This window comes from Chelonia mydas, chromosome 8, assembly GCF_015237465.2.
Source record: "Chelonia mydas isolate rCheMyd1 chromosome 8, rCheMyd1.pri.v2, whole genome shotgun sequence".
NCBI classification, from domain to species: Eukaryota; Metazoa; Chordata; order Testudines; family Cheloniidae; genus Chelonia; species Chelonia mydas.
The window spans coordinates 66,983,956-66,998,901 of NC_057854.1; the positions used below are offsets into that span (position 1 = coordinate 66,983,956).

Below are 14,946 nucleotides of genomic sequence, written 5' to 3' on the forward strand. Positions count from 1 at the left end.
GGGCATTTTGACAAAAGCCAAAGAGGACTAGATTCACAAAACTCAAAGGGAGAACCTTCCTTATAACCTTTTGCCCCACTGGTTATGGTATTCTTCTGGGATATGGAAGACCTGGATGTGGCAAAGTGGTTTAAACTTATGTCTCCCACATTGCAGGAAAGTGCCCTACCCACTGAACTATGGGATTTCCTGGGATGGGAGTTTCTCAATCTCTCCTGTTGAAGCTGTTCTTAGTCATTAGAGTAGGGACTTGATCCTGGGTCTCCCACATACTGAGTGAGTGCCCTAATTGCCAGGTTATACAGTCATTCTTATTCTTTTTACCTGGCCCAATGACTATTTATTGTCATCATGAATGACTATGAATTGCCACTATGAATGACAACAGATTGTCACTGGGACAGGGACAGAGATTGTGAATGCCTCTGTACCCTGATCCCATCTATTTATGTCTTTTGATGAGATTTTTACAAAATTCTGCCTCCTAGTGCATGCTCCTTGTAGCTTTTCCTGAGAAAAGAAAGTAGAGGTGGAAATTTGACGAGCATCATTCCAGCATCTCATTCCAGCATCATCGGATGATTTGTGAAGACAACTGGAGCATGGATCCAAAGACAGTCAGCCCTAAGGAGGTTATACAGCAATATTCATGAAAGACAGGAGAAGTTTCTCTGAGAAGTCTGAGTAGAATATGGAGAGGAGATTTTATTTTACAGCTCTCCAGTTTAATTCACAATAATATTATATTAATATTTCCTATAGGGTGAGCTTTATATTTTTTTAAAAATTGGGAGTTTAGGCTCCTTTCATATTTACACACTCATGTAGTTTGCGCCACTCTGAAAGACCCAGTTACTGAAATCCTATTTTTACTTTGTAATTAACTTTCAATTTTAACATTTTGTTCTTTTTATTTATTTTAAATCCATGATATTAGATAGAGGGAAAGACCATAAAGACTAAAAGGTAGTAGGAAAATAGGAGTTCTCATACTGGGCCAGATGACTAGTCCAACTAGTTTGGAATCTTGCTTCTTAGTGTACTTGATGCTTTTGATCAGTAGCTCTCAACCTTTCCAGACTACTGTACCCCTTTCAGGAGTCTGATTTGTCTTGCATACTCCCAAGTTTCACCTCACTTAAAAACTTCTTGCTTACAAAATCAGATCTAAAAATACAAAAGTGTCACAGCACACTATTACTGAAAAAATGCCTACTTTATCATTTTTACCATATAATTCTAAAATAAATCAATTGGAATATAAATATTGTACTTACATTTCAGTGTATAATATTTAGAGCAGTATAAACAAATCATTGAATAAAATTGTAGTTTGTACTGACTTTGCTAGCAGCCTGTGGTAAAACTAGATGAGTTAATGTACCCCCTGGAAGACCTCTGAGTACTACCAGGGGTACTTGTACCTCTGATTGAGAACCAGCATCCATGTGGGTAGATCTTCACACTCACAGTTGCCCATTGACTTTAATGGGGTCTCATATATGTAAAGGGATTTACGCATATGCTGCATGGTGCAGGTCAACACCTAAGGCACTAAACATCTGTATATGGAGGAAAAAATTCCTTCCTGACTACAGAGAGGTGATCATTTTATGGCCTAAAACTTGGGACTTGATTACCCTTATTATTTTAGTGTGTAGTGACAAATGTTATTTGCCATAAAATTAGCCAACCTCTTTTAAAGTCTGCTAGTTCACAACTTGAGACAAAGAGTACTTGTGGCACCTTAGAGACTAACCAGTTTATTTGAGCATGAGCTTTCGTGAGCTACAGCTCACTTCATCGGCTGCATAGCTATGCATCCGATGAAGTGAGCTGTAGCTCACGAAAGCTCATGCTCAAATAAACTGGTTAGTCTCTAAGGTGCCACAAGTACTCCTTTTCTTTTTACGAATACAGACTAACACGGCTGTTACTCTGAAACTTGAGACAGTGTATTTCCCAGGTTGACCATACTGTGCATGTAGCAGTATTTCCTTTTATTGATTCTGAATTTACTATCCTCTTAATTATTTTAGGATCCTGTTTCTTGTTATGATATAAGAGGGGGAAAAAAGATGGACTGATCAGTTTTCACATTCTTCTGAATTTCACATTTCTCAGTGAAGTCTCTTCTCTTTCCCAGGTTGAACAATCCTACTGTTTGCAGCCATTGATATGTTTTGCATCCCAACATACCCCTGGCAATCTCTGAAAAGTTTGACAGAGCAACAATAATCTACAATACATTTCTTAAGGTAAAAGGACCAAATTGTAGATGAGGGTACCATAGTTCAGAATCATTTCATCATAATATAATCTAAATTGTTTTCTATTTGTTTTTCAATCTATACAACCATCAAACTTTATTTTCATAGGCTGTTGATATACATTAGGGAGACATCTTCACTACTTAAGATAATTCCTGATCCATAGCCTATTGAATTAATTGGGGGTCCTTCCAGAGACTTTAGCCCCAAATCTTTCCTCAGTGGAACATGTCATTAGTAGCTATGTTTTTTTTTTTAATTTAACCTCTTACACAAAAATCAAATCAGACTAATTCTGCAAGCACCAAATCTCAGTCCCTTGAAGTCCAATGGCAAAACTTCCTGGATCTGGCTCTAAATTTCCTGATCTGGGGGGGTGTCAAAAATAGAATGGCAACTTCAAAAAACATTGCTAATGTAGAATCAGGAAAGAAACTGTTTTTATAGAGTTTAAAAACCTTTTTCTTCAATTCTATTGTCTGTGCTCCTTTCATGTAGGCTAAGAACCATTTCTTTGAAATGACTTCAGATGCTTTTTGTATACTGCACAGAAATAATGGGAAACATTTGTTTTAGTGAAAATCATCTGCCTGGCATTTCAAGCAGTGCTATTTGTCTGTGTCTTGTTACATGCTATCAGCAGAGGTTTATATAGCTGAATGAGATACTGATTGGTTTTATGCTCCCTTGTGCAAGATAGCCCCAATCTGTGGTTACATTTGTGCACATTGCACCTTCTCAGTAGCTGTAATTTTATTTAGCATACTTAATTAGCTTCAACTATTCTGGGAGACTACCTTATTCGCTAATGCTCTGCAGTAAGAACAAAGGAGGAGGAGGAGGATGTGGGGAGCCTTCAAAGTAAATATGTTCGTATTTAGTCTATAACTCTACCTGTGTCTTGTATTTAAACAAAAAGAGAGCAACCTTGTCTGCAACACTTTTTAAAATCCCAGTAAATAAGGGAAACCTGTATTTCCATCAGATGGGTTGCCAGTTTATTGCCAGTCTATTGCCAGTTTTTCCGCATAGTCACAGGGTCAGATTCAGCGGAATCCTTTCACAAATGTGCAGTGGTGGAAGGATGTCTTTATATGGAGCCTCCACCACACCCTTTTATGTGGCCTGAATTGAAGAACCAGGCTGAATTGAAGACTCTCCGCTCAGAGCAGCGCAGTGGCTGCTTGCTCCCTAATTCCCAGAAGGTGCACTGTACTCTAAAGAGGGCAGGGAGATAAGAGGTCTTTCTCAGAGTTCTGCATTGCAGTTCAGACTGGCCACAAACTGTCCTCCAATTGTCTTGATGTGTTTAGCTTCCTCAGAATCTGTATCAGAGCAGTACCAGCATTCTCAATGTTGTGAGTGTTAGAGAGACAAGGCAAGGGGAGGTAGTGTCATTGACTGGAACAAGTTCTGTTGGTGAAAGGGATCAGCTTTTGAGCTTAAACAGAGTTCTTCAGGGCTTGTCTCTCTAATATCCTGGGACCAACATAGCTACAACAATGTTGTGAATGCTGTGATTTGGGGCCAATTTGAGGGAAATCTCATGAAAAAAACCAAGGTCAGCTCATTAATTTTGACTGAACTGCTTCAGCGACTAGAGAGACCACTGTGGCAGTTGTGCTCCAGGCATCTCGTTCACTCTGGGTGGAGCACAGCCCTGAAGCAGGTGCAACTTTGAAACTGCAGCCTCATCGAAGTGCAGGAAGGCGGTAAGGGCCCAAGAGAAGCCCCATTTTCTGCAGGCTGGAAAAGGAGGGAAGCTGCTAAAGCCTGCTGTGGGGAACAAAGGGAAATATGGGGGCCTGCCAGAGTGGAGATGGGTCTTGAAGGAGTAGGGGACTGAGGGAGCCTGCCAATGGGGAGCTGGAGGATGGCTCTGTGTAGTAGAAGGAAAGGGAGGGAAAGTAGGGAGTAGGTGCATGGAGGAGCCAGGGCCAGCACTTTTATTCACACATTTGGTAAGCTTTTAAGTTGTAACTGTCATGCATGCATTGGATTGAGGGCAGGGGGAAATAATAATAATAATAAATAATACTAATTATTATTATTAATAATAAAAAATTTAAAAAGGACAGAACAAAAATGGGTTATTTTTAAACCTCTCGTGCATTTTTGGGGTGGTTCTGACTCATAGTTTTTGAGCGTTTGGGGTTAGCAAATATAGCTGTGTGGAAAATGTACTTCTGTTTTGCAGAGAATTTTGATATTTTGAAATCTGGAGTTGTTACAATTTGGAAAAAAAAAAAACCAACATTATGATATTCATGAGAGAATGGAAGCCTGGCTCTGGACCGTCTATGTTGTGGGCTTCCTCAGAGCCACACATTCTTGGAGCTTAAGCCTGCCAAGAAGCCATGAGGCTGGGAGCTTGCTGGCTGGCATTCCCAGGCTTCCAGTCTCCTGCCCAGTGGACTGATGGGCTACCATATAGAGGGTTTCTAAGTGCTTCCCAGCTCCCCATGAGGCCAATTCCCAAGGAGTTTAGGAGCTCAGGCTTCCAGGTTCTCAGCTCCCTAGTAGCCCCTCAGGTGGGCTGCCTAAGAGCCAGGAAGTTTGAGCTTCCCAGCAGCCGGTCAGGCATGCTGCCGAGGAGCTGGGTGGACAAGCAGGCAGGACGTGAGGCAGGTTTCAAAAGCTGCCTGGTAGGAGGATTCCATCACAACTTTGTCAAAATTGAATGGTCTCCAAAAAGATGTTTGATTTTGATGAATATTCATTCGTCAATGGAAAATTAAATGTTCTGTTGGAGAATTTCTGACCAATTCTGTTAGCAACACTAGTATTGTCTTTTCCCTGCCTGAAGTTCATATCTTGGTGATACATGGATTTTGGACGGGTTTTCCTTTTGCTGCTTTGGGTTTGAAATCTGTCCTCTCCCAGTAGGCATTGGCCCATATAGTGCGGTGTGGGATTTTTTTTTCCTTTTCCTGTTTCTCTTTTTGACACTTCTAAATTTCTTTTCCAAATGCTGGGAAATCTTAGTTTCTTCCTGGGTGGGGATTCAAACACACATCTGCTGCTGCAAATGATCTGTGGCACAGTCTTATTTCCCTGCTGGGACTACAACTTGCATGACTTCAGTGTACACACAGATTGCACATTATCTTCCATATTTAGGGCGCTGACTCTGTCAGTTCCATGGTTCATCCAATAGCCAAAAGTCTGTTCAATGTAACTTCTGACTCACAAAGAACTATTTTGCAATGCTCTGCTGATGAAAAATGGGATTATGGTTGACCCTGCACACCTCCCTGAAGTCTCTTTGAGATGGCTTCTTAGAAGAGAGGGCATGTGTTTTGATTGAGCTTAGACACTTCTTATCTTTACATGCACTGGTTGTAAGATTAGAATGGGCCTAGTTGTTTGTCTCTCTTCTGAAGAGGCCTGTCCTTATCACCAAGTACAAGAGGGGAAATACAGGTACTCAATAGTCACTCAGAATGACTAGTCTGTTTAGTGGGAGATTTTTGTCATGTGTATCTTTAAAAAAAAGTCTTCAGTTGGCTCCAGCTGGTGCTACCTGCAATTAAGCGGGGGAATATTACTCAAATTAAGCTTGGAGTTCAAATTAAGTTTTATGAGCTGTGTTACAATATTGGAATGTTGTCTTTCTCCTATAAGGTTGGGTACAAGTTGCTGAAAGGGCTCCAATAACTAACAAAGTGAAGTTCCTCTGAGTTCTTGTTACTATGCTGCTGTGTCAGAAGAGAACATGGTATATCAATACACTATTAAAAAGTAGAGCAGTGACAGCAGAGCATTGTCTGTATTCTCGCTGTGCACTGGGCTGCGATTTTTCATTTCATGCATCATCATTCACAGCTTGCTGGAATAATACCATGAAGTCAGTACGTATCCTTAACAAAAAGAAGAAAGAGCAATACATTTTTGTTGTTGTTGTTGTTTTGAAAGCTGCACACATTTGCATAGATTTCATTTTTCATTTTCTACCTGCTTGTAAAGTCTGTTGGAAAAAACTTAAGTTATTTAGAGTATTTTTCTCCATTATTAATTTGTTACACACTTTGTTTCATTGTATTTTTTTCCGTCCCTTCAGTCAAGAACAAATGTAGCTCTGTCTTCAAAGTAAGGTCTTATGGTAGTCTATCTGAAATCACTGGGCTGGGCCTCATCCAGTATGAAAAATTAAAACAAAGTAAATTGCCCATCATATGTCAACTATGACCTGTAAATTCTTCTTAAACTTTGGAGAAGTTTGGATCCAGAGGCACCATGGAACTTCTGTACATATTGGCCCATATTCTCTCTTGTAATCCAGCCCCTTTATGCTGCTCTGGCAGCACAGAGGGACCAGAAAGTGGCTAGCTGTCCTTAGCTGAGAAGTCTTCCAGTGTGGTGGAGTCATGATCAGTAAATGCAGAATGGTCATAGCTAGTTGCTCAAGTGTAGAGGGTATCTTCAGGGAGTGGCTGGAGCACTGCTGTTTATTCTCAGGTGGTGGACGGTAACTTAAGAGGACCTGCATGTTTAGATCAGTCTCAAACCTGCTACAAACTATGCCAAAGTCAGTGGAGACAGTACTGGCTCCTTTGCAGCCCCTTATCCCGCTGAGCCCAGCTGAGAATCTTGCTCATATGTCTAGGCATATTGGACATTAGTCTCATTTCAGCACTAGGGTATAGTTGATCATACCACACAATGACTAGTCACATAGCATCATCTTATATTGGTTTGTGAAGATAGGATAGTATTTGTATGGAAACTTACATTTTTAAAGCAAATACAATGCCCTGAGCTTTTCAGGTTACATTCCAGTCTTTCCTTAATACTACCCACTTACAGATTAAAAAAAAAACATTGCTGGAAGCATATTATGAGTATCATATAGGAGGTGTGGACGTATTCTGTCAGAACAAAAATAATCGTGATTCAGAACCAAGAAGAAAACAATATGTCAGAATGTTACCTCAAAGAATGTTTTAGCACATTAGAAGTGAGGATTCCATGTCCAGTACTACTTGTGTACTTTGGAGGCTTTTGAAACAGCAACAATTCATACATTGCATATATTGGCACTTTGACACTATCAAGCACAAATAGAAGAGATACTTTTTCTCACTTTCAGTCTTATTTACTTAACATTCCAGCCTATTTTAAACTAAGTGCCGAAGAAGTCCATGGGGGAAATGTGAGTACGATTCTTTTGTCTTCACTTGTTCAGCAACTGCATCTCTTCTTGCAAGACAGAATATGGAAAGGCACCCTAAGCTGGCCACTGACTTTTATGTAAGTGAAAAAAATTACATCCTTTTTCCAAGCTTAATGACGTTGCTTGACTAACAAGCCATAGACAGAATGGATTCTATCCTTCCACCTAGTTGTGAAATAAATCCGTGTCAAGATGTTCCTAAGAAATTCAGGAAACTATGTTGTCCTCTGTGACCTCTCATGACAAAACATGTTTCTCAGGGAGCATCAAAGTAGGCAAAAAGACTAGTGGACCAAAAATAGACATAATGATAGTGCTAAGGCCAGAAGCAGCATCAAAAATTGCTAGTACTCCTATGCTTCAATACTAAACACCATATGGCTAACTTAGACCTTTCTTAATACCCAAATGTGGATCAAGATCATCCAGGCAAATTTAATTTGTTTCTATATTGGTAGAAGGATATTTCGATTAAAAAAGACTGTGTTAGGAACTGGGAAGTCATCCATAGCCCTATTTTTATTTTGAGCTGTATATGATGTACATAGAGTATAGTTTTAGTGTTGTTTGCTTTGCTACTGGTGGCAATATAATAGATATCTTTTTGTGACACTATATCTGAATGGGATGCAGGAGCTCAGCACTTCTGAAAATATCCCCATTTATTTAGGTGCCCAGATATGGATTTAGGAGCCCAGTGATGGTGGTCTGCTAGTTAAAAAACTTGCATTTTGGGCAAGATTGAGAAGGTGGTGGCAGGAAAATGTATTCTGCCCTATCTAGAGCTCCGTGATTTTCTTATTCCTTTCATTCTGGTTTGTGCTGGCCCCTTTGGTTGAAGGTCTCTTCTGTGTGATGGATGGAGAGGGCTGTCCACTTTCGTTGTTTTAGAATCTATCAGCACTCTCTGGTACGCTTGACTAGGGTGGTTTAATTGACTGGTGACTGCAGGCCCCAGAGAATGGAATTACTCCACACCCCCACTCCCCCGCTTTTTTTTTTTTTTTTTTTTTTGCTGTCAATGACATCCCAAAGAATATGGTGGGTAATGGCTCCTCAGTCTGGAATAATCTCTTGAAAAATGTACAGAATATGATTGTCACCCTTTTTGCCCTGCTCCCTCTGTCCCCACAAACATGCATCTATGACTGATGGGGAGACAGCGGGGCTATTTGCTCAGCAGTGGCACCACTGTGTGCTGATAACACTTAGATACATGTATTTGTTTCATTGGAACTAGACAGTACAATGTTTCTACTTTTCTCGTGTCTTGTCAAGACAGGGAACGAGATAAAAAGGAGACTTAATCCTGAGACATAAATGCTGCTAATTGGTTGAGGGAAGTAACCAGAGATAATTGCAGGAATGGTGCTTGCTCCAGCCACTGATGGTTCAGTTATATGTATTCTAGATTTCAATTGCTCCCAGAGCCTCAGTCCACAGTGGTGGACAAGCTAGTTTTTCTCCCTCTGCACTTGGTTTGTGCATTTTTTCTCAGATGTGGACCTTTGTGATTGACATGCATGGCTTTGTGATTCCCCAATGCCCACCCCACTTCTCCCCAGGATTGCATTATGGTAACATGCTACATGGGGCTGCTGCTTTCCCTGAAGACCACTCAAAAGCTACGTCCTGTGCAAAACAGAACAAATTACACAAGTCCTCTGTATATTGCACTGGCTGCAATTCAGGCCACTTATATTAATCTTTTAAAGCTTCCCCTGCCTGGGAAGGTTTCTCATCCCATGCACTCCAATGATCAATCTTCACTAAATCATCCCTAGATTTGAATATCTGTAGCTGCTAGTGGGACATTCTCAGTGTAGGTCTGTAGTCTGAGTTTGTTGGCCTACAGGGTGTGATGCAAGGTATATCTGTTTACTCAGTGCAGTGTAATGGGTTTATTATTGGGTGGAAATTCCATTTCCCCCATATCTTTGTCATGTACCATTTAAATTGACTTAAATAAAGCTAAGACAATTTACAACAGCTGAGGATCTGCCCCTTACAGTCATAATGAATGCATTCTTTAAAGGTTGCAAAATTAATAAAAGTACTACTTATTCTCCCTGGAGGTCATCTTTGTGAAAGCCATTATATTTTTAGCTGAGGAATCCAATGTTTTTCATTAACTGGCCACAGACTTGCTACAGTGTGAAAGCAGCACATCCTTCTCTTTTTCTTCCAGAAGATAAGCTACCTTCATAAGAATGCTGGTTTCTGGAGCAAGATGGAGCAGGACAAGAAACTGAATTTGTCTGCCATATGTCACAACCATCCTGATCTTAGCAATGGTAGGAGGCTCATAAAAATGACACTAATGAAAAGTGACATTTAAAATTAGCTATTGTCTTTAGCAAGCCCAAACTACTGCCATAACACTAAATCTTAGTGAACTAAAACTTTATTTCATTACCTGAGCGTCAATTAATTTAACACTCATGACAAACTCTGATGATTTAACATTCAGTTTCCTTGGAAAAATAGAAGTGATTAAAATGTGTTACGTTTCTGTCTTAAACATGAAAGCTATCTCCTTACTACTCTGACTTGTAAGGGAAATCAGTTTTTATTCGGAGACATAGGATCTGGCTCAAATGATGATACCCAGTTTACATAGCTTCCAGAGAAATATAATCCTATTCTCTAAAGGTTCCCCCCCCCTTTTTATTTTTTAGTGAGAAGTTTCTATTTATATTCTATTCTATTTATATGACTTTTTACTTGAATATACGGTATTTGTAATTGTGGTTATTTGGGCATGGAAGAAATATGACATGTAAGATTTTTAGTAGAATGCCACACAATAAAAATACGCAACTGAATTCCATTTATAGCACTTATTTCTTCAGGGTTATTTAAGTAAAAATACTTTGGTAATACTTTATATTCAACCATAAGATAGAAAGCACATAAAAATACCAGCCTGAAAACCACAATCCAAATTCAGCCCTCTGTTACACTAGTATCAATCCAGAGGAATTTAATTGAAACCAAGTTACTCCCGATTTACACCAGTATAAGTGATGATAGAATTTGGCTTCAGCTAACCACAAAGGGATAAGCCCTGTTATTGCTCATTTAACATCATCTGTTTCATTACCGTAACAACTTAATTAAAGCAAATTGTCCTACACTGCATTTATATACAGTATTGTTCTGTCTTTTCTTAGTAGTACAAAAGGCGCTCTGGTCATTTGGGCATATACAGTATTATATGTTCAGTGAAATTTTGCAATATATTCAGCTGAAAAAACATAAATAGTCCCAAAGGTCATTCACTGAAGTTTGAAATAAAAGCTGTAAATTTGGTTTCCCTAAAAGATTAGTTAAAATGCAAATTTTGGAACTCTAAGAAATGTAATAAGAAAGGCAACTGGATCTATCCTGAGGCCTTTCATTTAAGAACCCTGTTTCAATCATTTGGCAAATCATTAGGGTGTTAAAAACATTCAACATACATTTAAAACAATTGTCATATTTGTAAAATCCAAGCACTATCTTTTACAGGTTACAGCAATTTATGATAATCTGAGTTCACAGAAGTCATAACATCGCTGCTGTCAAAAGCTTTCTAAGTCTGTATCATTTGGATGAAAAGTCCTTGTTGTAAATCTTATCTTCAATATTACCACAGAGTTTTTCAATTCTCTGGTGGTAATAGGGCAACTAGTTATCATAATGGCACAATGACACAAATGCCATTATGTTGAGAACGTGATAAAAATGATTGTTACATCTTTTGAACAAGACGACATTTGTATCAGTCAAATGTATATTTAGGATACCAAACATCCTATAATTCTTATTTCAGTAAGATGACTGCTGCTAACAATCAAGGGATATAGACCTTACTATGGCAGATGAGTCTAGCATCCGATCCAGTGATGAGCAGACATTAGTGATTAATATGGCACACCTTGTATTGGTATAGTGAGCTCATGATATCAAAGTCACAAGGACACTACTGCTGATCATATTCTCCTGTGAACATTTCCAGAATCTCTTTGAGATCGAAAGCCTCTGTAAGAAAATATTATGCCAAAAACCTAGCTGTGTGTTTGAAGTTGCCCTGTTTGACCGTTAAGAAGAGAACAACACTTTCCAACAGTGAAATCTCTAGGTAGTTTGGGGGATGTAAAAAGTTTTAGTTTGTGTCTTCAATAACCTCTCAATGGAAATCAAGTTGCAGGGCAAAGACAGAGGAGACACAGATCTTCTTCTCACTCATCCTTACAACTTATGTACTTTGAACAGAAAACAAATTTTGAATGCACCCAACTTGCTGAAAGTCAGCGATTTCTTTACTCTAAAGGTGGGCAGGAGCCCTCAGTTCTGTTTCTAATGGCTTCCCATTGCAAGATGAGTATAACAACATGAAATTGTGGGCATTCAGTTCAAAACCAGGAGTGTGTGTGGACTCAAAAATTAACCTAAAGGGCATCTTTCTAAAAATGGTAACACTTAAGATACAATAAAATTAAGTAAGTAAGTATTATTTTGCACAGCCATATAGTAGAAGTCTGAATATAACTAACTTGTTGTTCTGTAAGCCTCTGATTTAGCAGGGCCATGACCAACTGTCCAAAACACCAGTGCACTTTATACAATGCTGGCTGTTGTAGAAGTTATTTAGATTAGCACTGCTATGAAAGGATTCTCACATTGTCAGCACTATAGCTTGGCTGGTAGCATTCTGCACTCTTGGAGCCCAATCAATTCCAATTGTGAGGGTGTGACACAGCAGGGGGTGGGGGTGCAGGGCCCTGACTCCCCCACACTCCATGACAGAGGGTGCTCTGCATTCACAGGAATTGGGACATCAGTGTAGAAAACAAATTTTCCACTTCATCTCCCCTGGTGTACAGGACACACAAACAGGTAAGACAACTACCACTTGAGGGCATAATCCTGTTCCCAGTGACAACAATGGAAGTTTTGCCATTAATTTCAATAGGAAGAAGATCAGGCCCCAGGAAAGGGGAATCTGCCCCAGCTTCTGCTGGACACAGCAGAACAAAAGGGCTGTCAGGGAGCAAATAATAGCTCCCTGATTCTCTGCCCTAGCCCCACCCTTAGTACAGGGTTGAACAGCATAGGGTATTCTATAACTTATGCCAGGTGAGGATAGTCCTCTTGGAATCATGCACCAGCTATGAATCATATACCAGCTAGGGATATCCAGAGTGCATCCTGATCTGGCCACTCCTCTTCCTGCCTCAACACATGCAGCTACTACTTTTGGCATATCCCCTGTGTTACAAGCTCTGGGAAAGAAGGTATTGTGTCGGAAGCTCTCACACCCCTCCCCCATTCCTCTGCACCAAATGAAGCATAGATGCAAGAGATAACTAGCTCTGTGTGTCATTTACAGTATGTTCAAAGTGGGTGTAAAAATGCTGCCAAATCAGTGATAGGGTTTTGCATCCATTTATCATAGCTGTGACAACACAAGGTAACAGGCAGTGTTGAATTGGGCCTAGTGGTGTTGAACCTGTTTAATACTTGTGTAACTGAGATTCAGATTGGACCATTGTGTGTGAAACATGATTCCCATGGTTATTTTCTATTCTATGAACTTAGGCTATGTCTACACTTGCACTTTTGTCCGTGAAACTTTTGTCGGTCAGGTGTGTGATTTTTTCCACACCCCGACTGACAAAAGTTTTACTGACAACAGTGCCAGTGGGGACAATGCTATGTTGGTGGGAGATGCTTTCCTGCCAACATCGGTACCACTGTTCATTAGGGCTGGTTTAATTATTCCAGCAGGAGAGCTCTCTCCCCATTGGCATAGCTACTTCTCTCAGGGCTGTGAAGAATTCATACCCCTGAGAGACGTAGGTATGCCAACCTAATACCCGGTTTAGACGGTGCTAGGTCAATGGAAAAGTTCTTCTTTTGACCTAACTACTGCCTCTCTGGGAGGTGGATTACCTACATTGATGGGAGAACCCCTCCCATCAGCACAGGTAGTTTCTACACTGAAGAACTACAGTGGCACAGTTGCAGTGATGTAGCAGTTTAAATCCTGACATACCCTTAATTTTGTCTTTACTGGCAGCTCATCTTTTTTGAGGTTAAAATACATATTCAAACTGACATTGTTTGAGTCTGGTATTTTTATAGACCTTTAGATTAAACCAACTATTAGCGGGTTTTGTTTGGTTAGATGTTATTTGTAACTCTTTGGTCTGTGCAAAGGAAACTGATTTGTTACAAACAACTTGCAGTTCTGCTAACTGTTGTGGCCTGGGATGTAGGTGGTCTGGCTTAATGGTCAGAGCAGGAGTCATGTCTAGTGGGCGGTGCAGGTGTCCAGGTTGGGGAACAAAGCCAAGGGTTGGCACCAGAGTCAGCTGCCAGTTGCCAGAGTCAGAAACAGGAATCAGAGCGGAAGGTCAGAGCTGAGGACAGATATCAAATGCTAGAGCCAGCATCAAGCCAGAGACAACGTCAGAAGTCAGAGGCTGGGGTCAGAGCCAGGACTGGTCACTGAGGATTAGAGGTAAGGTGTAAGGGCAGGAGGAAAGGAAAAGATCAACCACAGAGCAGGAGCATGGTTGGAACAGGAGCAAAGGCAGGAATAAGAGTGGAACCAAGAACAGAGTTGGGTGCCGGAGGTAGGCATGAGTAGGGTCCAATGCTACCACAACCACCTTGTTGCTCGAACAAACTTCTTGTTTCCCCACTGGCTTACATAGTGTAGTTGGACCAGTCAGTGGAGCTGGGCAATCTTCCAATCAGAGCTTCCTTGGGGGTGCCTTGGCTGGGGCTATACCCCTAGTAGATTCCCAGCCTGTCTGGTTTCAGTCGCCATTGGGTGGGGATATGGCAGCTGCGTGGGGACTCCCAAGCCTGGCTTTAGGACCCTGGACATCACATCAATACACTAAAGAATTGCATATCACACAGGCAAAAGAAGAAAATAATAAAAGAGTGCGGTGGTCAATTTAGAAGTATTTTAAGGATGGTCCAATAGTTAGGATGCTGGCCTAGGTCTCAGAAGATTCAGGTTCAGTTACCTGCTGCACCACAGACTTCTGTTTGAACATACGTAAGTCACTTAATGTGTCTGTTCCCCCATTACCCACCTGTGAAATGGAGACAATAGTACTTTCATATCTTATGAGGGTGTTGTGAGGATAAGTACATTAAAGATTGTAAGGTGTTCAGATACTGTGGTAATGGGGGACAGATATCAAAGACTGATATTAAGTGGAAATATGGGCCTGATTCTGATGTCACAGTTTAGCAAGTCAGCAGTAACTCCATTGACATCATTGACATTGCGGTACATATGAATTCATATTCAGAGCCAGGAAGATTAAAACTTGATGGTGATAGATATGTAATGATGCCAGTGTCCCACGGGTACTGGGTTTTCTAAATGTGATAGTCTTAAAGGAGCAGAATGTTGCTTTCTCCATCACAGTTATAATTATATGATCTGATATTCTCCCACTTTGTCTGAAAAGTTTAAGACAATTCTCAGATTTACAT

The 14,946-nt window shown here is 40.4% G+C and overlaps 1 long non-coding RNA gene across 1 annotated transcript in view; it reads left to right on the top strand.

Annotated features, from left to right (window-relative positions):
- Window positions 1–2,134: 2,134 nt before the first annotated feature.
- LOC122461442 overlaps window positions 2,135–14,946 on the top strand; it is a 54,168-nt gene continuing 41,356 nt past the window's right edge. The window contains exon 1 of the long non-coding RNA XR_006283329.1: window positions 2,135–2,258. This is a non-coding gene — a long non-coding RNA (uncharacterized LOC122461442). The remainder of the gene's footprint in view (window positions 2,259–14,946) is intronic.